Source organism: Mauremys reevesii, linkage group 15, assembly GCF_016161935.1.
Source record: "Mauremys reevesii isolate NIE-2019 linkage group 15, ASM1616193v1, whole genome shotgun sequence".
Taxonomy (NCBI): domain Eukaryota; kingdom Metazoa; phylum Chordata; order Testudines; family Geoemydidae; genus Mauremys; species Mauremys reevesii.
The window spans coordinates 6893571-6919768 of NC_052637.1; the positions used below are offsets into that span (position 1 = coordinate 6893571).

At 47.5% G+C, this 26198-nt stretch overlaps 1 pseudogene; it reads left to right on the top strand.

The window, feature by feature from the left end:
* On the top strand, nucleotides 1-23275 carry LOC120383902 (annotated as a pseudogene).
* The last annotated feature ends 2923 nt before the right edge of the window (nucleotides 23276-26198 follow it).

Here is a 26198-nt window from a genome sequence, read left to right on the forward strand (position 1 = left end):
GAGCCACTCTGGTCTATGGATGGTGGAGGTGCACTGCTCCCTTGGGTCTGCAAGTTCTTCTCCGAGTCAGGTGGACTCACGGCCCCAAAGTCCGGTTCTAGGAGGTGATGAAGCCAATGGGCTTAGCCCAGAGAGAGTGACACCAGAGAGGGGTTCACATTCTGATGCGGTTCCTCCCAAGGGGACTGTGCCAGAGCTGTTCAAGAGCTGTGGATCTGTGACACCCCCTTGCTCCTCCCTTGGGATCTAGCTGCCCCGGCTTTGCCAGAACAGCGTGTGAGTCCCCTCTATGGAGATCTCTGGCCCGTGGCACTGATGTGCTTCCCAGTGAGTCTGCAGGGCTTGTGCACTCCTCAGACAGCTGCTCCAGGCTGGGGCTGCCTAGCTGCTCCCCACAGAGTTTACAGGTTCCAGAGGCCCCAACAGGAAGAGGTTTCTCTGGGACCCTGAGCTCTGACACCGTTTCTGTTCCTGGCCCGGCTCTCCCTGCCCCTGCGGTGCTGACAGGCTGCACCCATTGGAAGAGCTGGGTCTGCCCCTCACAGCACACGCATGGACATTGTCTGTGTCCACATCCCCTTCCCCCCCTGCCCCATTCCTGGGATGGGTAACAGAAGCCCCAGGGCCCCTCCCTTCACCCTCTGAGCTGTCAGAGCTGGGACAGGAGCATTGTGGGATAGCGCTGGGGATTACGTGCACTGCTGGGATAATTGTGCCAGTGATCTCAGTGCAAACTGGCTTGATGCCAGGCGGGCCCCACAGCGATCAGCCTTGCTCCAGTCCAGTCTGACCTACATGGTGGCTGACACATCTCTGCGCTACTGAGACCATGTGGGTGTGGGCGAGTGTGGGGTGGGACTGGTCAGATTTCCCTGCTGCAGACAAACAGGGCAAGGAGCCCAGGGGCTCTGCAGAGCCTGCTCCACTTCTGAGAGCCCCAGGGCGTGTTCCCCATGAAAGCTGCACTGGGTTAACTCAAATTGCTCCAAAAATTATTTAGAGACCCTGGTGCAGACCCCTGTGTGACTCTCCCAGCTCTGTGTGGATGGGGCTGGTTGGGTTTAGCTTCATGTTGGTCAGGAAATGACCTGAGGTGAACCGAGCTCAGCCAAGAGTCTGGGCACAAACTGGAACCCGTCCAACCGACCTGCTCCTGGCAATTCCCTCGAACCAGGCAGAGGGGACAGGCTCAGGGAGGATCAGAACTCGTTTCTCCAGGGCTTGGTTGGAGTCATGCTGCTGTTCTCACCTCTCCTTGTGTTGTACCTGCACAGGGATGGGCCCTACGATCTGTTGTTTTTTCTCCTACTCCCCCAATGGGGGTTTACCCCCCCCCCTGCAACTGTGCCATCTCCCAGCTCTGGGGTACTGGGCATGATGCCAGGAGGGGCTGCAGGGAGCAAATCTCTCCCTGGTAAGGGAGCTGGAGTCACCCAATACAAGATTAACTTCAGTTACCTGCGAATCCTCGGGCTCTTCTGAGTCCTGGAACAACTGGCACAGAGAGAGTGTGGTGAGTTCACACAGCAGAGTCACCAGGAGCCGAGGATCAGGTACGTACACGGGCTGCTCCCCACAGCACCCGGCTCTGCACCGTCTCACAACAAACCAGGGTTCAACAGGCTCCGACTCCCCCTCGTCTTTTCTGTCCCATGTTCTCTAGCTCGGTTTCTCTCCTGTGCAGATCCCGTCACATCCGCCCAGCCCAGGGGCTGCTCCGTACAGGGGAACAGGCTCCCAGCATCTGTTGTTCCCTGCTCTAGAACAGTGACCAGGATTCTTACCTCTCTCTGCAACCAGCCCCTCTGGAAGAAGAGAGAGAAAAGCCCATCACTAGCGTGGGTCAGTGTCCCCAGGGCTAGAAGTCACAGCTCTGTCAGACAATGCAATAGGGACTAAGGACAAGGAGTCAGTTTCTCATAGGCATTTCAGCACCACCAGGACCTGGAGGGACTGAGAGAGGGGTCCATTCTCCAGGCCCAACTGCTCCTCAGCTTATCCTCTCAGCTTCAAGGGGCCTGGTCACTCCCCAGAGGGTGGGGGGTTCTGGGACGTGGACACTGCCCTACTAGGACTTGGGCTGGGACACTCGGCCCTTTCCCCACAGGCCCCCGAGCCCCCCTCACAAAGGACAGACTTTGGGCCATGACAGAGCTGGGGCCAAGTTGACAGGCCCCCAGCCCCATTTAATGATCCCCTGAGCAAGCCTGACCCCAGGGAGGGGTTTCCAGCCCAGTGCTGTGGGGCAATCCCCTCCCCAGGGTGGGTCACCCAGCCACAGTGGCTGCAGCCCCTGGCAATGGGGACAGAGCGGGGCTGGATCCAGAGGGTGAGACTGTCCCACGGTCAGGGCACTGGGGGCTGGGTTCGTAGCCTGATCTCCGAGCCTCTTCCCAGCACAAAGGGGCATGAGGAAGCCGAGATGTACCTGCTCACGGTGCTTCTGACACCCTAGAGGGGAAGGAGAAAGGGAGCAGAGTCAGTGCCCATGGTGCAGCCCGGCCCCCTGTCCCAGATGGATCACTCAGCTCTCCCATCCCCGCAGGCTGCTCCCCCCAGGTACTAAAGGTCTGTGCTGGGGGAGCAGAGCCCCTTTCACACCAGCTGCTCTGCAGGGGTGGCTGGGCCCCCTGAACTGAGTCCCAGGGCTAGAATAGCCTTCTCCAGCCTCCCCCGGCTCCCCACTGGCCCCAGTTCCCATCTCTTTGCAGCCCCGGGGCCCCTGACCCTGCAGACACACCAGGCGGGTGGCACTCTCTGCACTGAGTTACCCTGGGAGCCCCCAGTGGCTGTGGGGCTGTCCCCTCCCTGCACTGGGCTTTGGGAATGTCTGACACAGTCTCAGCTGCAGCAATTCAGGCACCGGCTGCTGACACTTCCCCGCCCCACAGCTCTGTGATCAGGACATTGAGCCAGGAAATCTCTCACAGGTGGGTGGCATTTTCCTCCCTCCTCCCATCTCCTGGTCCAGCTCTCCCAGCCGGGCCAGCAGGAGGCTCTTGTTCAGCTGGGACCTGGCGTGTCCACTCACACTTGGACACCACCAGCTGCCTCTCCACTTCCATCTGCCTCTGGGGTGCACAGAGAGACAGCGACAGGGCAGAGCAGGGACGTGGGGTGAGTGGGGGTCACGGGAATGGCACAAAGCCTTGTCCAGGCTGCACAGAGCATTTCATTCAATATTTTGCCAATAGAACTGTGTCTGCACTAGGGCTTTTGCTAGTATAAAAATGTCACCAAAAATCACCAACCCCCAACCCCAGTCCCCATCACTGCACCAGCAACAGATTCAAGTGTAGCTCAGGGCTTGGCAAATGATGCTGCCCAAACCACCCAATGGCATCACTGGAAACGTCTGACATTCAAACCCTGGGATCAGCACAAATCTCCCCTTGCTCCACCCTGACCCCTGCCACATCTGTGCGTGTTCAGCAGTGTTACTGGCCTCTCCCCCTGCCCCCAGTGCTAGAGAGGCAGAGCCAGAGGCTGCTCCCAGCTACTCTGGTGTGAACCCATTGACTTCACCGGGCAGCAGCCCAGCAGGCTCTCAAGTGTCAGGCACTTCAGGTGTCCAGGGCCAGCGCAACCACTAGGTGACCTAGGTGGTCGCCTAGGGCACCAGGGTTTGGGGCGGGGGGCAGCATTTTGGCGGCAGCTTCTCCGTCTTTCATCCTTGGTGCCGCCTGAGGCAGCAAAAAAGCTGGCACTGCTCCTGCAGGTGTCCCTGCCCCCACTGCTCTGCTGCTCCTGCCCTCTGCCTTGGAGCTGCTCTCGGGAGCCTCCTGCTTTCTTTGCAGAGGAGGAGAGGCAGGTACTGATGTCAGGGTGTCCCCCTCCCTGTACCCCAGCTCCCCAGAGTGGGGTAGGGGATCACAAGACAGGGCTCAGGACAGACAGAGCTTGCTGGTAGCTGCTGTTGTGTCTGAACATGCGGATCTACTTAAAAGGGCAGCTTTTAAGGGTACTTAAGTGGAGTCAGTGTATTTAAAGGGACAATGTGCAGCTCTGTCACACACACATAGTGTGGGTCTCTGTCACATACACACACACTGTCTTTCAGACTCACCTCCCAACACAAACTTGTATTATTGTTGTTGTTACTTCTTGATACTTTTTTCAAAGTGTGTTATTTTAGTTTTTTGACCAGTCTTATGCATTTCATAATTTTTATTTCTCTTACGCTTAAATTTAATTCTTTGAATAGTGAGTTCTAAAATGCCTAACCTGGCCTGGCTGGAGTAATTATCCCTATGGTAACTTTTTAAAAATATATATTATATCTAGGTTTTTGGTTTCTATTGGTGGTGCACAGCTGCACATTACCTTAATATAGTGCACATAACAAAATTCATTCCGCACATGGATGGAAAAAATTGTAGGGAACATTGACCCCAACCCCACTGACATCAGTGTTGTCACTCCTGATTTACACCAGGTACCTCAGAGCAGAGTCTGTCCCGCCCTGTTGAAAATGACCCTGAACCACCAACCAGGGCAGACATCCCCCTGCTGCTGTTGCTGACACCCCAGTGCAAACCTGCTGGACAGGGCAAGGGCACTTCCCAGGACCCTCTCAATCTCCTTGTCCACCTTGGATTTCAGTCCCCGGGGCTCTTCTCTCTCCTCCTGCAGATGGCTCAGAATTTGCTCCTGCAAACAGAGACAATGGCTCTGGGGGCTGGTTTGGGTGTATTGGTTTGTGCCCAACCATAGTGTCCTCACTCAGCAGAGTGAGGCTGTGGGAGCAGGTCCCCCTTCTCCAACCCACTGAAAAATTGACCCAGCTCCAAGATAAGTGCAGGCAAAGCTGCTGGGTCTGTCCCAGTCCCTTCTCTGCACCATCATCTCCAGGAACATGGGTGTTTGCCTATCACAGTCTGGTGCTTTTGAACAGCTCTGGAATAGTCCCTGGGAGGACCCCTTTAGTGTGGCAGCCCCCTTAGGGTCACAGTCTTTCATGTGGCTTCTCCACCTCCTGGGTCCGAACCTAAGAGCCTTCAGCACCCCTGCCTCATGCAGTGAGCTGCCTCTGGCGAGTCCACCTGGGCTGGACGCCTGAGGGAGACTTGTACCCCCAAAAGGAGCCATGCACCCCCACTTCCTTACTCTTATGCTGTAAAAGCAGAAGGGTTTATTAGATGTCTGGAACACAGCGCAGACAGTCCTTAGTTAACACAGACAATGGAAAGGTGCAGCATGGTCCATCTGGGTCCATCCCACAGCCCTCTGACCCCTCTGTAATCCCAGTTTAGAAGCTTCTCTCCTGCCTCCAGCAGCCCCCATTTAACAACCCCACCTGGCCCCACCCCATTCCAGCTGGTCACACCCAGCTTTCTTCCTAAGGAAGGTGGGGACCATCCATGGTCATTTGTTGTTTGGTGCCAAATGTCCAAGCAATTGGAGTGGCCATTGTCTTCTGGGACTCTCCATGGGCATGGGGCCCCAGGCAGCTAGGAGTCGGTCTGGGCTGTATCTCTGGGTCTCTGCAAGAAGTAAACATCCTTTGCCCCACCCATCCCCTCCCCAGGCCAGAAAGCTGCAGCCTGGCTTGGGAGGGGCAGCAGCAGCAGCCTGCTCCCTGCCCAGGCTCAGCTTCTGGGCACAGGAGCCCCTCTGAGCATGCCGGAGGGAATGGGGGCGGCTCTGGCTCACTTGGCCACTGTCCCCAGAAGCTGAGCTTGGGCAGGGGGCAGCCTGCTGCTGTTCTCCCAGTCAGCCTCGATCCTGCACTGCACCGGGCAGCGTGGCTACAAGCATCTCTGGCCCTGCCCCTTCCTCTCCCCTCCTGGGCCTGTGGCTGTCTAGTGTAAGAAACTGCTCAGACCTCACTCCTTTCGGTGAGATAGTCACTTAAAATGTCAATTATTTCAGTTTAGCAAGTTGGACAGCTAATTCTGTCTATGAAATAGCTGCAGACAGGGCCAGCTCCAGACCCCAGCGGACCCTCCGCAGGCACGTCTGCAGGAGGTCCACCGGAGCCGTGGGACCGGCGACTGCCAGAGCACCCCCCGCGGCATGACGCCGTGCTTGGGGCAGCGCAAATCCTAGAACCGCCCCTGGCGGCAGAGTTTTCTCCTTGCTTCTCCTCGCACTGTTTAAAAGAAAGCTTTGTGTTCCCAATGTGTCAATGTGCTTCCTTCTTGCAACCTTTGCCAAGACGGAAAGCAAAAATAATGTTGTAACTGGATAAATTGGAGTCAATTCACCAGTTGTGTAGGGAGATTAGAGTCTTCTCCTAAAGGAACAGCTACAGCCCTGCTGAGCTGGAAGAGTCTGTCCCAGCAGACTCAAGCATTCAGGTGTCCCAAGTGATCTGAAGCCGGAATGCTATTGAAGAGAGTGTTCTTCCTGCTTTTCTGTGGACTAGAGTAAACTGAATGGCCAAACAAACTAACGAACAAAGGCAGAGACAGCACAGCCGCTTCTGGCACCTGGAACCCACCGGGCTCTGTCTGCTGCTGGCTTGTGCGTGCAAGGGGGGCTGCAGAGCTTAGTTCTCCTGAGGGGTGGGGGACAGGGTCCTGCCATGGTGGAAGAAATAAAGCAGCCCTCCCTAGCCAGCTTCGGCAGAGGATTGCAGAGAACGGCCATGGGGCTGGGTGTCTTGGGCCGCCTGGGTGCTGGTGTCTGCTGGCTTGGCAAGGCCCCCTCCAGCATATCAGGGCTGTGCCTGTTTCTTTAGAGAAAACGCCAACCTGGTCACATGACCGCCTGTGTGACTTTACTTTCGCTTTCCATTTCGGCTAATGCTGCAAGAGGAGAGTCCTGGTCTCTGTTTGCAATATAAATATTTCTTTTTCAAAGGGCGAGGAAAAGCTGAGAGCTGCAGCTATGTGGTAGCCAGGGAATTAGCCCTGCAACGTGATAAACTGAAATAGTCACAATGTAAATCATCGCGACAAAGCGTGTGGAGTTTGATCCCACCCTGAGATTGGTCCTTCTGAGCAGTTTTACAATGAGGTTGGTTAATTTTGCTTCAAAATGTCTCCTTACCTCCCCTTATCTATACCGCTTATTGCTTCGCCAGATTGTAAATAACACAAAGATTCAATAATCCTGTGTCATTTGTTTAACTCGTTATGGAAACACTACAAGTACATTCCCAATGATTTACATTCCAGTGCTTTTCCAGATTATCCTAGCAGAGTAATTTGAGATTTGTGCGGCATGTTGAATTAGTCATTTGTTTCTCTTGCGGGAATGTTTCATTCAAGAACACTGGGCCCGATCCTGTTCTCAGTGAGGTCCCAGGGAGATTTGTAACAAATCATTTTCTGTATCGAGAATACTGGGCGAGATTTACTGTGCCACTCCCGGCCGTTCTGTCCTGCTGCCTGTTAACGTTACAGTTTTCTACCTGTGACTGTGGGGCTGAATCCTTTTGTTTCTGATATTTTCAAGGGAAAAAAGGAAAATTTCCACAATCAGTCAAAACAGAAAATTGCATCCTGTTCTCCTTCTGAAATGAGGGGGAATTAAGCATGTGCCTAAAGCAGATCATGAGCTCAAGTGCACTGCTGATTAGAGACTTCATGACATAATTTAAAAAAAAAAGGCATATTTATACATTGGTTGACAGGTCATCTCCTACTGTGTGAAGTCACTGGAGGGGAGATTTTCTAGGACTAAAGGTAGTAAATTAATTTTAAAACACATTTACAACAATAATTCACTTTTGTTTTGTTTAATGTTTTATAGACTTTCATTTTTAATCAATATTTTTGAAACAAAATTTTCTTTTTTTCAATCATTCTTTTAGCAAGAATAGGGGAGAGGTCAATAAAATGTTTTGATTTGATTAGAATGCCTATTTTGAATCAATTTGAAATATATATTCTCATTTAGCATCATTTCATTGAAAAATTAGAAACATTCCAATAATAGGAAAATTCATTCTTAATTTTTTTTCTAAGTCATTTTCTAATGAAAAAATCATTTTGTTTAAACATTTTTGAACTGTAGCCACTGGGAGCTGCAGGCAGCCATGTAAATGTAAACAAACTGTGTGGCGGCCCCTCCAGTGGATTCCCTTGACAGGCCATGTGTGGTCCGCAGGTTTCCCACCATTGGTCTCACCTGTTCTTAAAAATTTCCAGTGATGGAGATTCCACAACCTCCCTCGGCAATTTATTCCAGTGCTTAACCACCATGGCAGTTAGGAAGTTTTCCCCCAACATCCAACCTAAACAGCCCTTGCTGCAATTTAAGCCCATTGCTTTTTGGACAATTCTTCTCCCTTCTCCTTGTAACAATCTTTTATGTACTTGAAAACTGTTATATCCCCTCTCAGGCTTCTTTTTTCCAGACTAAACAACCCCAATTTTTACAATTTTCCTCATAGGTTGTGTTTTCTAGACCTTTAATCATTTTTGTTGCTCTTTTCTGGACTTTCTCCTATTTGTTCACCTCCTTCCTGAAATGTGGCACCAAGAACTGAACACAATACTCCAGTTGAGGCCTAATCAGCATGGAGTAGAGCGGAAGAATTACTTTTGTCTTGCTTACAACACTCCTGCTAATATGTTCCAGAATGATGTTTGCTTTTTTTGGAATGGTGTTACACTGTTGACTCATGTTTAGTTTGTGATCCACAATGACCTCCAGATCCCTTTCCATAGTACTTCTTCCTAGACAGTCATTTCCTATTTTGTATGTGTGCAACTGATTGTTCCTTCCTAAGTGGAGCACTTTGCATTTGTCATTATTGAATTTCATCCTATTTATTTCAGACCATTTCTCCAGATCATATTGAATTTTAATCCTATCCTCCAAAGCACTTGCGACCCCTCCCAGCTTGGTATCACCCACAAACTTTATAAGCGTACTCTCTATGCCATTATCTAAATCATTGATGAAGATACTGAACAGAACCAGACCCAGAACTGATTCCTGCAGGACCCCACTCGTTATGCCCTTCCAACATGACTGTGAACCACTGATAACTACTCTCTGGGAATGGTTTTCTAACCAGTTTATACCCACCTTATAGTAGCTCCATGTAGGTTGCATTTCCCTAGTTTGTTTATGAGAAGGTCATTCGAGATGGTATCAAAAGCCTTACTAAAGTCAAGATATACCATGTCGACCACTTCCCCCCATCCACAAGGCTTGTTACTCTGTCAAAGAAAGCTATCAGTTTGGTTTGACATGATTTGTTTTTGACAAATCCATGCTGACTGTTACTTATCACCTTCCTATCTTCTAGATGTTTGTAAACTGATTGCTTAATTATTTGCTCCATTATCTTTCCTGGTACAGAAGTTAAGCTGACTGGTCTGTAATTCCCCAGGTTGTCCTTATTTCCCTTTTTACAGTTTGGCACTATATTTCCCCTTTTCCAGTCTTCTGGAATCTCTCCCGTCTTCCATGACTTTTCAGAGATAATTGCTAATGGCTCAGATATCGCTTCAGTTAGCTCCTTGAGTATTCTAGGATGCATTTTATCAGATCCTGGTGACTTGAAGACATCTAATTTGTCTAAGTGATTTGTAACTTGTTCTTTCCCTATTTTGCTTCTGATCATTTTGATCATTTCTATTTTGCTACCTCATTTTCACTGGCATTCACTATGTTGGACATCCAGTCTCCACCAACCTTCTTGGTGAAAACCAAAACAAAGAAGTCATTAAGCACCTCTGCCATTTCCACATTTTCTGTAATTGTTCCCCCCACCCCCATTGAGTAATGGGCCTACCTTCTGCTTGGTCTTCCTCTTGCTTTTAATGTATTTATAGAATGTTTTCTTGTTATCCTTGATGTCTCTAGCTAGTTTGATCTCATTTTGTGCCTTGGCCTTTCTAATTTTGTCCCTTCATTCATGTGTTATTTGTTTATATTCATCCTTTGTAATTTGACCTAGTTTCTACTTTTTGTAGGACTCTTTTTTTTTTTTTTGAGTTTTAGGTCATTGAAGATCTCCTGGTTAGGCCAGGGTGGTCTCTTGCCATACATCCTATCTTTCCTATGCAGTGGGATAGTTTGCTCTTGTGCCCTTAATAATGGCTCTTTGAAAAATTTCCGATTGTCTTCAATTGTTTTTCCCTTTAGACTGGCTTCCCATGGGATCTTACCTACCAACTCCCTGAGTTTGCTAAAGTCTGCCTTCCTGAAATCAATTGTCTTTATTTTGTTCTCCCTCCTACCATTCTTTAGAATTATTAACGCTACCATTTCACGATCACTTCCACCCAAGCTGCCTTCCACTTTCAAATTCTTAACCAGTTCCTCCCTATTTGTCAAAATCAAATCTAAACAGTCTCTCCCCAGTAGCTTTCTCCACCTTCTGAAATAAAAAATTGTCTCCAATACATTCCAAGAACTTGTTGGATAATCTGTGCCCTGCTGTGTTATTTTCCCAACAGATGTCTGAGTAGTTGAAGTCCCCTATCACCACCAAGTCCTGTGCTTTGGATGATTTTGTTGTTTAATAAAAGCCTCATCCACCTCTTCTTCCTCATGGTTAGGTGGTCTGTAGTAGACCCCTACCATGACATGACCCTTGGTTTTTTTACCTCTTTTATGCTTACCCAGAGACTTTCAACAACTCGGTCTCCTATTTCCATCTTAACCTCAGTCCAAGTGTATACATTTTTAATATATAAAGTAACACCTCCCTTTTTCCTCCCCACGTCTGTCCTTCCTGAGCAAGCTGTTCCCTTCTATACCAATATTCCAGTATTATCCCATTAAGTCTCTGTGATGCCATGTCATAGTTGTGTTTATTTACTAGCATTTCAAGATCTTCCTTCTTATTCTCCATACTTCTTGCATTAGTATACAGACATCTAAGATATTGATTTGATTCCCCCACTCCATTCGTTCTGTCTTGTCTGTCCCTTAACCCTCCTTTAACAGCCCATGCTCCCCCCAAATACCGACCCTTCTCCCAGGTCTCCATATGTTTGACTTACCTGTGGGCTTTGGTCACCTGCCCCCTTTGAACCTAGTTTAACGCACCGCCCCCCCACTAGGTTAGCCAGTCTGTATCCAAATATGCTCTTCCCCTTCCTTGATAGGTGAACCCCATCTCTGTTTAGCAGTCCTTCTTCCTGGAACAGCATCCCATGGTCAAGGAAGTCAAAGCCTTCCTAGCGACACCATCTTTGCAACCAGACATTCACCTCCATGATGCATCTATCCCTGCCTGGGCCCCTATCTTTGACTGGAAGGATTTAAGAGAACACCACCTACGCTCCCAACTCCTTCACCCTTATTCCAAGAGCTCTGTCATCACTTCTGATCTGCTGAGGGTCATACCTCGCAGTATCATTAGTGCCCATGTGGATAAGTAGTCAGTAGTAGGCCATATGATCCTTGACAATCCCTCCATAAGGTCTAGGATATGGGCCCCTGGCAGGCAGCATACCTTCTGGATGCCATGTCAGGGCGACAGATAGGTGAATTCATTTCCCTCAGAAAAGAGTCACCAACCACATTTCCTCTTGTGAGTGGTAGCTACGATTCTCCCAGCCTTAGGGGTACATGGCTTCTCCTCCTCCACCTTTGGGGTGATTCCTCATCGCTCGTTGCCAGGGCAGCATATTGGTTTTCTATCTCCATGATGTGTGGGTTGGGACTAGGGGTGGAGCACTGCCTGCTACCAGAAGTAACCAGCAGCCAGTGTCCTCCCTGTATCAGAGCCATATCCTCCTCCCCCAGTGGTGTGACAGCAGTCCTCTGCAGCTGGGTAGCTTCCTCAACCTTGGATGTCTCTATATGAATACTCTTGAGGAATTCCTCCTGTGCATGGATGCTCCTCAGCCTAGCCACCTCCACCTGTAGCTCTCCCACCTGCTTCTTGAGAGATTCCACCAGCAGGCACCTTTCATACTGATGGGCCCCCCAGCTTGGCTTTCTGTGAATGGGAAATACAGGCCACAGTCTCTGGAAATCCACACCAGGATCTGGCTAGAGGCATCCATGGTTGTCTGTCTGGATACAGGTACAGGTGGAGGAGACAAGAGCAGCGCTGGCAATGGCAATGTGGTCCTTCCTAACCATAGCAATTATATTCCATCTCCCTTCCAGAAACTCCCTCTCAAACTCCCCTGTTCACTAGCTCCCCATGGTCACTTAGCCTCTGGCTTTTAAGGCCTTCTTTCCTAGGTCAGCCCTACCCCCTCGTTAATCACACAGGGAGAGGGTGATCACAGGGTTGATTGAGGTTGATCAAGGATGATCCAGGGAACAAAGTCTCAAACAATCCCCAGACACACAATCCTGACTGACCCAGTAACCTGTGAGACAGGAAAACTCAAACAGCCAAACAAACTTACTCACCCCAAAGTTAGTACTCACACCTTGTTCGTTCTGCAGGGGGATCTCCTCCCCTACTCAAAATCCCCTGTTTGCAGTTCCCAGTTCACTAGCTCCTCTTGGTTGCTTAGCCTCTGGCTTTTAAGGCCTTCTCCCCTAGGTCAACCCTACTCCCACGTTAATCATGAGATGAGGTGGTGGGTTATTGGTATGTTGGAAGGTGTGAATGGCAGCCATGGTTCTTTATCTATAGACAATTGGAGACCTGATTAAAACTGGTGGCTCTTGTAAACAGATATCAGGGACCCATGTATGCCCCATTTCCCCTGTCTGGTTTTCTGATTTTTTTCCTAAAATTTAAAAGGGGTCTGCCCACTGGTGTCTAGAATGTTCCATGAAATGCTGGAATTTATCAGATGCAGCATTCAAAAGTTATTATGTGACACAGAAATGCAATCAAATTGCGTAAAGGGCCTTCTTTTGCTTGGCCAATAATGTATCCAGTTCATAAATTTCCATTTTCTCTGTATCCAGGTTGTCTTAAATCATTGCAACTATGTTACATTCAATACACTGTTTGTTTTCTTTTTTTTCTCCTGTTATCCGGATCAAGTAACAGCGAGATGAAAGTTCTCTCAATCTGCCGCAGCTACAGAGCCAGATCCCTTCTACCTGATTTTATCATTTTCTTCATTACGTTTTATGTTCACAAGCTGGAATCAGGTAGGAATGTCTGTGGCGTCTGCTGCTCCTTACAGGATTGATTGATTTTGTTTTGATTTATAAAATGTCCCTGTTTCACTAGCTTATTCAAAAGTGAACAAAAATTAGCACAAATCCCCAAGTGTATCAACACCGGCAAAATATAAATAACAATTGTTATGAGCTGGGTGAAAGTTTGTTATGGGTTGAGTTAAAGTCTCATTCAAACTGATGTGTGACTACACCTTTCGCTTAAGATAGTTGTAAGAGGCAATAAAAGGGGCCACACCTAAAACAAGACATAATAGAGTCTGCCAAGAGACTAGCACCATTGGTGTGAAAGGACATGGGCAGGGAGGAATCCTCTGGGTATTGTGACCAGATGGGGGTATGAGAGTGAACACACAGAACTGAGAACAGACAAGAAGAGAGAGAGAGGCGGAGACAAACAAACAAGGAAGCCAAGCAGGAGCCTGTGAGCACAGTGGGACCCTAGGAAAAGCTAGAAAGAGAGAACTTGTGGGTCTGTTGGTTAGGGAGGGTATTACAGGAGGTGAAGGCCGCTTTGCCGCTCGCTGCTGTGGCCTACCTCAACCGGGTCCTGCACGAAGGCACGCCCTGCCCACCCTGCACCCCGGGCCCTCCGGACCTTTTCATCAGGCCCCTGCCCCGTGGACCCAACCAGCCCCTCTCTTCCCCCCCCCCACACCCCTTCTCCATAAGCCAGCTGCACAGTCTGCAGCTGGTCCGCTTCCAAACCACGCCAAGGGAACATCTCTATGTGCTTGTGCGCCACACCTTTCACTTCCTCACCCTCGTGTCCCGCCCCGACATAAAGTGAAGGGACCTCCTGCCACCTCTGGAGGGTGAGGAGTCCTGGTGGGCCAGCCTGTACTCTACCCTGGTCCCGAGGCCCGCCGGGGATATCAGTTGGCAGCTCCTTCATCGGGCCGTGACCACGGGCGTGTACTTGGCGCAGTTTACCACTGTCCCAGACACCTGCCCCTTCTGAGGCGTGAGGGAGACGCTGGTGCACATTTACTTACAGTGCGCCAGGTTGCAGCCCCTGTACCGGCTCCTCACGAATATACTGTTGCGTTTCTGGCTGCATTTTTCCCCTCACCTCCTTCTCTGTGCACTCCCTATCCATGGCCCCACGAAGTCACGGGACCTCCTGGTCAACCTCCTCCTCGCCCTGGCTAAAACGGCCATCTACACAACCAGGGAGAGGAGGTTGGCCGATGGAGACTCCTGTGACTGTGAGGCTTGTTTCCGATCCTCTGTCCACTCACGTATCCGGGCAGAGTTCCTCTGGGCGGCATCCACTGGCTCCCTTGACACCTTCGAGGAGTAGTGGGCGCTGTCTGGGGCTCTCTGCTCGGTGTCTCCGTCAGGCTCCCTCCTTTTGACCCTCTGACTGCACTCCTGTCCCTGTTCTTTTATTAGTTGTCCCCCGAAATCAATTGGGTTTTGAGGTCTTGTAGATCCTCCCCTTAGGCTGGGGGGAGGGTCCTTTAGCAGTGGGTGGGTTTCTGACCTCCCACTTCCTAGAACCCAATAGGTACACTATACAAGTTAATTCTGTCAGGAGCCGCTTGTAAGGGTAATGGCAAAACATATATTTCAGCTTCCATTTAAACTAATATAAATTATGGATATACAAATTATGGTTATCCAAAGGCATTGTTTGTTGTAATATTCATATATAAATTTGGGACATATCCCAGTCAATAACAGAGCACTGCAATAGATGCACAGAAAATGTAATATATTTTATCTTTTCTGTACCCTGGTGCATTTTACAGCCCGGTTCACCGTGACTGGACCTGATCATCCTATCACTGCCATCATGGGGGAGGACATTATTTTACCCTGTCACCTGTCCCCCAAGATGAGTGCTGAGAACATGGAAGTGAGATGGTTCCGATCTGAGTTCACTTCATTTGTGCACCTCTATCAGCATGGAAAGGATGAATATGGGCAGCAGATGCCAGAATATCATGGAAGGACAGAGCTTTTGAAAGCTGGCATCGTGGATGGGAATGTTGCCTTGGGAATTGTCAATATCAGACTTTCTGATGAGGGACAGTACCGCTGTTTTGTTCAAGATGGTGTCTTTCATGAAGAAGCTGTATTGGAATTGAAGGTAGCAGGTCAGTAACACGTGTCTGTTGTCTCTTTTTAGATGGCTCTTAGACCCAGACCCAAAAAAGCACTTGGGCACCTAATGCCCTACTTCAGTCCAAAATTTAGGTGCCCCTGAGATCCTCAAAATAGTCATTAAATTAAACAGTCATTAGGCCAGAGAGAGAGAGAGACTCTGTAGTCCAGTGGTTAAGGTACCCACCTGGTAGGCGGAAGACCCAAGGGCCAGTCCTCCTGCTAATTAATCTTTGATTATTTATCCAATCTGGATAAACAGCCATTGGAGGAGGGGGGCTGAACTGGGGTTTTCCCACCTCCCATGGGTGTACCTAACCACTGGACTGCAGTCTTTCTCCCTCTGGCCCAATGACTATTTAAATATTTATAAAGAGTAGAAAAGTTATTGGGTCAGAGAGAGAGGGGCAAGATTTTTCTAGGTCATGATCCTTAACTTTAATTGAAAATGTTTTAGTATGAACAGATAAACAGTTCATGTTGTTGGATTGAGATTCACTTACTCAGCAGGTGGGGCTAACAAATCTTTACGGCAAAATACTCAGCAAGTAGCGATCAGTTATTCACAGGCGGGAAGCTCGTTGGGATGATCTCATCAGTCACCTCCAACAATGGACAATACAGCTTCAACCTCCCTTTATTAACCAAGCTTGTTTATAACTTTTTGTTATATTATATGCATGTATTAGTCTGATAAATGGGCGGGGAGTAGCTCTTTATGGACACCCAGACAGTAGCTATAAAATCCCTTCCTGAGTTCTGCTTATGCTGTTAAACGTTATCAGAACAAATTCTGAAAATCTACAGCAGGCTTCTGTCAGGCCTAAAGATGACTTTGCTCCCAAAACATGCCACTCTTTGCTGCAGGTATCAGTTGATCTACAATTGGTCTCGGCTGGGACAGTAGTGAAAAGAGCACATTACCTCACCTCAATTGCATTAAAAACAAAATAATCTTTGTTTAGTGACTGTTAACATTTGCATCAAGACACACTGCACCAGCTCTTGTACCTGTGGTTATAAAAAGTGCTCTAGCTGAATCACAGCTTTTGGACTTGAAAAACAATTAGAACACAAGAATGGCCATACGGGGTCAGACCAGAGGTCCATCTAGCCCAGTATCCTGTCTTCTGACAGTGGCCAATGCCAGGTGCCCCAGAGGGAATGAACAGAACCGGTAATCATCAAGGGATCTATCCCCTGTTGCCCATTCCTAGCTTCTGGCAAACAGAATTAATTCATGGAAGCCCTATGGTCTGTGTTAGATAGAACATCAGACCAGATGATCACAGTGGTCCCGTCTGGCCTTAACATCTATGACTCTCTGAAAGCAAAAGCTTTCAAGTGTAGAAGTCCGGAGTATATGGAGACCCAAACCAGATTAGAACTGAAAGAGGAGTTTTCTTATTCTGCAACAGCTTCACATAGACAGCCAAGAAGCCTCCATCTTGAAAAAATTCTTCACACATGCCCCTGGAGCATGCTCAGTACCATAGGTGCCAACTCTGTGGGTGCTCCAGGTCTTAAAACTTTTACAGATTTTATGCTCCTGGGGGAATAGACTAAGAATGGGAACGGTTAACTAACGGTAGGAACATTAACAATGTTACAATGCAGGCAGGCTGCTACATTTCTGCCTCAGAGAATGAGATCAATTAACTATCAATAGCACCATTAACAATGTGGGGGGAGGTTGTTTTTGTGTTTTTCATCAAGAACAGTGTTTTATTTCAAGCATTGAAACAGTTTTTCAGGAATGCACAGAGCAAACTCTTATTCTGTCATACCTTATCCCTTCTCAAGCAAAAACGGACTGAATTTTGTTTCAGTCCAACCCCTGTTGTCTGCTGTAAAATGAGCATCCAGGCAATTTTAAGGGATAGCACTGGCTAATTGCATTTCCAACCCTGGCAAAACAGCTGATTGGTTCGTTGCAATGAAGGAACATAGACAGGAAGGCTGCTACATTTCTGCCTCGGGACAGAGCCTGCCTCATGCCTAACAACCCAAAGCCTTATCCCTCCACACTGGGCAAGCCGCAGTAGCAAGCGAGAGGGGCAGAGTCTCTTTCATTTGTTGGCACTCATGCATGCCCAGCAATCACCCCCTGATGGTGATTAATGTCTCCTATGCAGGCACACATGCCCAGCCCCCCCTCGCCCCTCTGTGGTTATAATGGCACATGACAACTTTAACCAGCTCATCAAAAGATTTGGCACTGGGCTTTTCCAGGGCCACCAAACTACAGGTTTTTGCTCCACAAATGCTCAATAAAATGGCGTGTTTCTTTTTATCATCCTCTATATCATTTGTGATGAAGTACTGAGAGAGTCTGTCTCTGAGTACTGAATCCGGTCCTCCTGGTATATATTATATTCTCTCATTTTTTTCCATATGCAGCTATTTTTTCTTTACAATAAAAAAAATTTTTCACTTATTCACGCAGTGTGTAGAACTTGCTGCCTGTTGTTTTCATTTTATCTTCATCACCTATGTAGGATTCAGAATCATACAAATGTAGGGCTGGAAGGGGTCTCAAGAAGTCATCGAGTCCAGCCCTCTTACGCTGACACAGGACCAAGTAAATCTAGACTGTCCCTGATGGGTTCTTCTAAAAAACCCCTTCACTGACAGAGATTCCACAGATTCCCTTGGAAGCCTGTTCTGGAGTTTAACTATCCTTGCAGTTAGAAAGCTTTTCCTAATATCGAACCTCAATCTCCCTTGCTGCAGATTAAGCCCCATTACTCCTTGTCCTGCCTTCAGTGGACATGGAAACCCAAAAGAGATTAGAACTGGAAAAGGAGATCTTTTGACAACTAAGTGAGCCTCCATCTTGAGAAACTTCTTCACATGCCCCACAACTCCCTGGAGCACCCTTAAGGTGTCTCACAGTAAATCGCTACTTCACATTGGCCACCCAGAGGTAATAAGCATAACAAACTTGCCTCCAACATTACAAAATCAGAAATCAAGGGGAAAATCTCTTGCATTCCTTGCCCCCTTCACATCACCTATAACACGCTCCAACATTCTGTAAGGCTTTCACTTCCATCGCTGAGGGCCCAGTGCTGCAGCACAGCTAAGCAAAGGTTTAACAGGAGCTGAAATCCCGTTGAAGACACGTTTTCCATGGATATCAGCCATAAAGAAAGTGTATTCAATCGTTTTATTGAAAATATAAACTTTTATATGCTGGGCTGTATATTTATCTCATTTAACATGGATTCCTTTTAGCTTCAGGCTCTGCACCTCACATCTCTCTTGAGGGTCACCAGGATGGAGGGATCCGAGTGGTGTGTCAGTCGGCCGGATGGTACCCGGAGCCCGAGGTGCTGTGGAGAAATCTCAAAGGGCAGCCTTTGTCTTCATCAACTAAAACCAAATCTGAAGAGGAACATGGTCTCTTTGAAATAAAAAATTCTATCATTATAACAGAAAATTCAAACAAGAATTTGTCCTGTGCTATAAGGAACACACACCTGAACCAAGAAAAAGAATCAATAACATTTTATATATCAGGTCAGTTACCACCAAAACCACACACTGTAATATCCAAAAGGAAGAAATCACATTGTTCAATAATACAAAAGTTAAAATATTTCCTCACAAAAAGCTACATTAAGATAAAGTTTAGGTTGAGAGCACACTTTAGGATAAAATGCATTCCAGGGATATTGTTATGATCTAAAAACAAGCATTTTAAACCCAGTAGAGTCAGGGTTAAGGTTAAATGTAAAAGAAATCCAAATGTGTTAATGCACGGCAGTGCCCTGTAGTAACACTATATATGTATATTATTGTGATTCAAACAGGATGGTTAGTGTTTGTAGTCCCATATTACATTAAATGGATATTTAAAGTCACATTAGATTTTCGTTTTATACAGTCACCACAGGGCAGTGGTAAGGTGTATTGGGGGCCCTACTGATTGGTTGGACTTTCTGCCTCCTAGTGGACTGGTGGATCAAGGACTAGGCTTCTTGCCCCAGTGAATATGGAGAGGGAGGTGTGATATGCTTTGATCTCTTCAACACAGAGGAAATTTGTTGAGTCTCTGCTCATGGCAGGTCAGAAGCAAGGCAGGGCCACGAAAGTCTGGAGCCCCAGGAACAGTCATTTGAGTGTCACTCACTAGAAGCTCCACATTTTAATGTGGAGTTTGATTTCTCACCCTTCAGCAGACTTCACAAGGACGGGATTTCCATAACAACAGACCCTGTGGGCCTGATCCAAAGCCCATTAAAGACGTCAATAGGATTTGGATCAGTTCCTCTGCCCCCATTTAGCGGGTCAGTTCCTATGCCAGAAATTCCTGTGCTGAAGTGAAGAGTATTTGGATATTTATCTGCTCTCCCTTAATTATTGATTTCCACTCTTAAAGCCTCAGATTTTCTTTTCCTATGAAATTCCCTGGTGTTACAAAAGTTTAAATTTTACTTATGTGTAAGTTTTCTGTTGGGAAATTTAATGATTAACTATTGTTTCTCTTCCTACTTGTTTTAATTATAGTATTAATTTCATACAAAGAAGGAAGCACTTTTCCCTGAATTGGCTCCTGGGTTGGGTGATGGGGTCGGAAGCCCTGGTTACCCAACAAAATTAAGAACTTGTGTAAGGGAAGCAGAATTAAAATATAAACAAACCCACTACTAATTATATATATAAAATTATTCACACACATAGCCGCATGCGCACACACACTGATTTTTCTTTTTTTAAGTATCTGAACAATGTGTTATTCCTTAACCTCATTCTTAGAAATCATGGAGTCATTTTGTCTGAAACTTTTCAAAAAAGATTCAGCCTGCGGCAGAGAACGAGCATGGAAATTTTCTCCTCAAATAGTAAAGTTTGGCAAAGTAATGAGCAAATGAAAAGAAGGCCTTATAACGGGAAGTGTCGAGCAACTTTAATAACAAGTGATGTGACTAGCTCTGCCTAAAGAGAGAGGGAGGAGGGGATGAGGTGTAGGGTGATAGTACTTTTGATAGTATTTAATACATCATTTGGTACTTCCAAAAGAGTGGGAGCTGAACCTCTCTTTTCTGCCAGTTTTTATATTGCAGGGAGGAAATTTTTCCACACGTATTTCACACAAATCCTGATATGACACATTTTCCTACAATAAAAGTGTACTGTTTGTTATTACTGTTTCGGAACTAATGTGGGCTTTGTGTTTCAGATTCTTTTTTCCCAAGAGTATCTCCCTGGATGGTGGGTTGGAGTGTGACTTTGGTGATTTTATTGGTGTTCATCGGCCTTACTCTTTTTCTGTTCAAATTAAAAGGTAAATCTCCAAAGGGGAAAATACAGTGTAATCAGACTGAGGTTTTCTCCTTAGAAAAGACAGTTTAGACTTTTCTACATGAGAAAATTACACCAGATTAAGTTGTGAATTTAAATTGATTCTTTTAAGTCAGAGCAAGCTCCTGTGTGGACACATATCAGTTTAAGAAGAGCTTACTTCAGTTTAGTTTAAAACTGTTCCTATTCATCTTAAGATAAGCCTAAAACTAGGTTTCCACTAGTTTAACTAGATTTTCAGTGGGGCCTGAGGGAGTTAGGTTCCCAACTCCCATTGGAATTCAATATGCTTTGGCTCTTAACTCCCCTAGGCTCCTATGAAAATCCCTGCCTTATGGAGTTTTTGATTGCCTGTGTGCTTTTTGTGGCCATCTCTGTTCTAGGACAGGTCTAGGCGTGTAAATAATCAAATTACACTTAGAAGGTACCCAGCCTCGGTGTCACTGATTTCTTTTCCACTGGGAACCCAACCTGCAAGTCCCTGGAGAGCTGCAATGGCTTGGTAGACGGACAACATTATTATTACTTGAGGACTCATAATGAAAAGATCCTTTTAAATCTGTAGTCATTGAAAAGTCTCTAAATAATTGTATTTATGTTTTTCTTTTTTTAGGGAAACATCTCAACATTATCAGTAAGTTCCGTTTTTGCTCCTGGTAGAACCAATGTTATGTTATGAAAGATTTTTGAATGACTGTGACCATGTCAACTTGAAAATCATAAGCAATACAACCAATACCAATTGCATTACTTGTTATGTCAGTAATGAGTGGAAGCCACTACTGCACATGTGTTTTGAGTGAGGCATTTTCTTTCTGTTTATTATTTAGGTAAACTTCAAACAGAGCTAGGTAAGGGCTTTTTTTTGTTTTTAGTTTCTCTATCTGATGCAGCCCTTTCTATGATAATGAATCCTATTGATACTGCATTTGTCTGGCTTAATTCTCATCCCCATCTATGTGTTTGCTTCCAGAGTGGAGGAGATCCCTGGGTGATGCAGGTAATTAAAAATCATATTTAATCAATGGGGGATCCTGCTCCCTTTTGCTGTGCAAATAAACAAGGAGAAAACTATTATATTTCCCAGGTGGAAGAAGGGAGGGTACTGAGGTTCAAAGAAGGATGAGGAATGGACCATCCTCGCATGTCCTCCTTACACATTGCTCCCATAACTCTGGAAACGTCCCTGCTCCGAGTGACTGAGCAGTTATTGTTTCTTAGGATCCCTGCCCTAGTGTCAGGTAGAGAAACAAGAGCACTGACCAGATACACGAGTTCAAACCAAGGAGTCCCTGTGATCAGTGCTCAGCTTGTGCTTCTTTTCTGTTCTCTCCATCCATAGTGATCTCCCCTTTCTGCTCTCTCCGTCAGATCCCAACTTTCTGCTGTTTTTAACCATCTTATCCATGTTCTCCTCCATGCATTCATTTATCTCAAACCCTCCTTCTTTTCTTTCCACCACGAACCTTCTTCTCTTGTAGAAGCCCCTTGCTCATAAATAAAAATCTTTGTTAGAAATGAAATCTAGAGTGATAATTCTCTTTGCTTGGCCCTGATGACTAGCTACAGAATTTTAATTAGGGAATCTATTGAATCATGTCATTATCAACAGATCTCAGATATGTGGCAGGATGGAGCAGGTGCCAGAGTGACATCAACAAGAGACATCCAAGCTCCAGGACTTTAAATACAAGGGAGGGAGGGCACATCAGAGAAAAGATCGTTGTGACCATGTGAATGATGTGAGGGGAAATCTCCTAGGGCTTCCCTGTGATTCCAGGGTCTCTAATGCCCACTCTGGGGATAGATAAGTGCACAAGGGGAAAGATTCTGAGTCTCAGGACTGGGTCAGTAAATCTTTGTTCTGTCACTGACCTGTCTCTGACTGGGGAGTGAAACTCGAGAGTGAATGCTGAGATCTCAGAGCTGCTCCTCATTCAGAGCCAGGTAAATCCTGGAGGAAGGAGATTTCCTGGTTCACTCTCCAGCTGGGACAGATTCTGTTACTGATATGATAAAACACTCCCCAAAGGTGGAGTTGTTCCCCTAATGCTCTGATTCTCTCTCCCCAGCGAATGTGACTCTGGATCCAGACACGGCTCATCCAGAACTTGTCCTGTCTGAGGATCAGAAAAGTGTGAGATGGGGAGACACACGGCAGCGACTGCCCAACAAACCTGAGAGATTTGACACTGATTTCTGTGTGCTGGGCTGTGAGGGATTCACCTCAGGGAGACATTACTGGGAGGTGGAGGTGGGAGTTGGGCAACTCTGGGCCATAGGGGTGGCCAGAGAGTCTGTGAAGAGGAAGGGAGCAATCAGCCGTAGCCCTGAGGAGGGGATCTGGGCTGTGGATCAGAGGCATGGCCAGTACCAGGCTCTCACTGCCTCTGTGACTCCCTTGCTCCTGAGCCGGGCCCCCAGCAGGATCCGGATTTGTCTGGACTGTGAACGGGGGCAGGTGACATTTATCAATGCTGGTGACGAGGCCCCGATCTTCACTTTCCCGCCAGGCTCTCCCTGGGGAGAGAATCCGCCCTTGGCTCTGGCTGGGGATGGAAAGCCAGCTCAAACTGTGTCCCTGAGAGATGGGGGATGTATCCCACTGGGGACCCTGAAATCAGCCTGTCTAGTCTCATACACCGCAGTCTCTATGATCTTGGCATCATCCAGTCCACCCAGTCCTATGGCCTCTTAATTCTATGTCCCCTGGAAACTCCTCCCCCGTCCCTCCCTGCAGCACAGAGATTTATAAAATGTCACTGAAGGTGCGACTGTCACTCATTCATTTCATATGTTACTTCCTCAACTTTGTTGCCATTTCAGTGTCATTAAAAAAACTATTCCCCAAAACTGTGGGTCTGTTTTCCATTGGTGTGAGTATTGAAGCTGTTTCTTGGCTCCTTTTCGCTATGATGGATATTCATGGTAAATAAATCATGAAAGATCATTCTGATTTGTCCCTTTATAGTTTTCCAGATGCAATTGTTGGGCTCAGAATCGTGGGATTTGCTTCCCTACTTGGTTGTGTCCCCCCAGCACCAGCAGGGAATACACTGGCATGTCCCTCTGATGACAGCTGAGGTTTTACTGTGACATGTTGCTATCCAGCCTGTGCTCTGTCCCTTGTGCTGTCTGCAGCCATGTCAAGCAGGAATTCCTCAGCTGGGCTCTGTGGAGAGGGGGCTGAACACATGATTTTGACTCTTCTCTTTGTTTCCAGAGGTGTTGAATTTATTTAAAGGTGGCTAAAGAGATATGAACTATGTTGTTCAAATTTCTGCCCATCAGCAATTGTTGTGGTGTCCAGGGCGGTGCTCATGGGATGGGACCTGCTCCAAGAGACAGTCTCCAGGGGTTTGTTTACAGTAGGGTTCAGGTTTCTCTCTCTCATTGTACAGTCTTTGTGTAGACAAGGCAGGTGGTAGTTTCACCTCAGGGTCAGTGATCAAGACGAATTCTGTGGGCTGGGGGTGTTTAGGAGGGTTATCAGTAACCTTGATTTTAGCTAAACTGAGGTGAAAGCATCACTTGCCTCATCTCCACTGGGACTGTATAATGACATCACTGTGTCGTGTTTGCTATTGCTTTGAAAAAAACACCCCTTCTCCTAGGGTGGCCATGAGCTAAAAGATGGAGCCTAAAGGGAGACACCCCACTATCGGGCAGGGCTGTGGCTTTGTTTTCTGTGAATTTCTAATGTAAATGACTGGGGGTGGGATCCATGAAGAGACTTAGGCATTGCAACGCTGAGCATCACCGCACATCATTTTTAGGTACCTAGACCATCACAAGAAGAACAATGCGACCCACACAGCCTGACTTAGGTGCGTAGTCTCCCTCTCCAATGAACGGAGACAGACAGGGGCCTTAAAATGCCACCCACAAGAGCCAGCATGCTAGTGGGGACCCTCTAAACTAGCCAATGGGAGAGGCTAACAACAGGGGTGTGTCCTAAGATAAGTGCCTAAGACTTCATTGCTGGGGGGCACCTACCTCTTCTCAGCAATCCACGAATGCGAACCCACCTCCTGAGACATTTCTTCTGGGAATGAGTTAGGCACCGGCTGTGTTTCACACAACATGTGGGTCGGGGAGAGGTGGGAGTTGTTTTGATGCTGCTAGGCACTTCATAACTTTAAGCCAGTGCTAGCACACTTGCCTGGGATGTGGGGGACCCAGGTTCAGAGCCCCCCTCTTTGCCACAGGGGGAGAAAGGATTTAAACTGGGGTTAGTCGGTTTCTAGGTGGGTGCTGCAACCACTGAGCTATGGTACAATCTGAGGGTGGGATTCTTCAATCTTCCCTATTGCAGCTGGTTCACTGTGGGTAAATAATGAAGGAGCGACTGGAGCTGGGGGACTAGCCCCAGGAGCTCCCACCCCTCAGACAGGCTCCCTGACCACAGGACCCCAGAATAATTCTCACTTTCTGGCCAGTATCCATTTAAGTGTTTATCTACAGTGGAACAGTCACTGGGCCAGAGAGAGAAAGAGAATGTCTGTAGTCCAATGGTTTAGAGACCCACCTGAGCAGGGGGAGACCCTGGATCCACCCACTCTGTTCCCATCACTCTGTCAATATTTATCCCAAGTGGAACATCTTTAACAGGAGAGGCTGAAGGATCCTAACACTTGGCTTTTCTCTCCTCCCCCCCCCCCCCAAACTCAACACCAGGAGGAACGTCTGAAGGGTAAAAACTTTGAATGGAGGAAGAGGGTCCTGGGCTGGAAGGCAATTCCAGCCTGTGTAATGAGGATTTGTAGCCGGCTTGTACTATCTGTCAGGGTGAGACACTGCTTGACTGAAATCCTATTTAGTTTGTGAACTCAGACTGCAAATTTATTTTTATTTCTTGATGTAAGCAGAGTCGGGATGAGCTCTACCATGACATCTGGTGGTGAATTATGGCGAGTGTGGAAAAGAATATCAGGGGCTGATTGTGTTTGCATAGGTACACCTACCCCACCTGACATAGACCACGGCAGCCTGGGATGGTTGTTTTGACAGCTGTGGGATCCCCAGTTTCTTTGTGGTTGGGGCGGGAGGAGTGGAGTGTTGTCACCCTGATTGTGTGGATGAGGAACTGTGAAACTGCTTTGTGACAGGGAGTCTCACCATCAATTGAGTGGCACTCGCTAGACAAGGGAGTGGGCTCCTTGTGTAAGCCACAGCACCAATTGCACCGTCTCCTCTTTCTACTGTTGATTATCAGAGCTGATTTTTGAGTCCCTTAAGAATCTAAGTTACAGGTTATTGAGCCTAACTCACTAAAGCTGAAATCACTAAAGAGCTGTACTAGCTAGTGGGGGAGTATGAAGCTATATTGTGGAGCAGAGCAGTTGGCGGAGTGGAGCAGTTTGTGGGACAGTTGGAGTGGCCTACGGAGTGAGTGGAGCCAAGCAGTTTGTGGGGACGGCTGGAGCAGATCACAAGACAGCTGGTGGAGCAGAGCAGTTTGTGGGGCGGTTGGAGCAGCCCACGGAGCAAGCAGAGCCAAGCAGTTTGCGGGGATGGCTGGAGCAGATCACGGGATGGCTGATGGAGCAGAGCAGCTGGCAGAGTGGAGTGGAGCTGAGCAGAGCTGAGCAGTTTGTGGGGAAGGCGGAAGAAGAATCCCACGGAGAGTCGGCCCTGGACCACGTAAGGTGCCCCTTTCTACCCAGGCTGGTGGGGGGAAAACCCCTGCAGATAAACTCTTGAACTCGGGCTGCGCTGACCCAGGACAGAGACTTTTGGGATGTGGGACTTTGGGACTGTGGGTGATTTGGGGG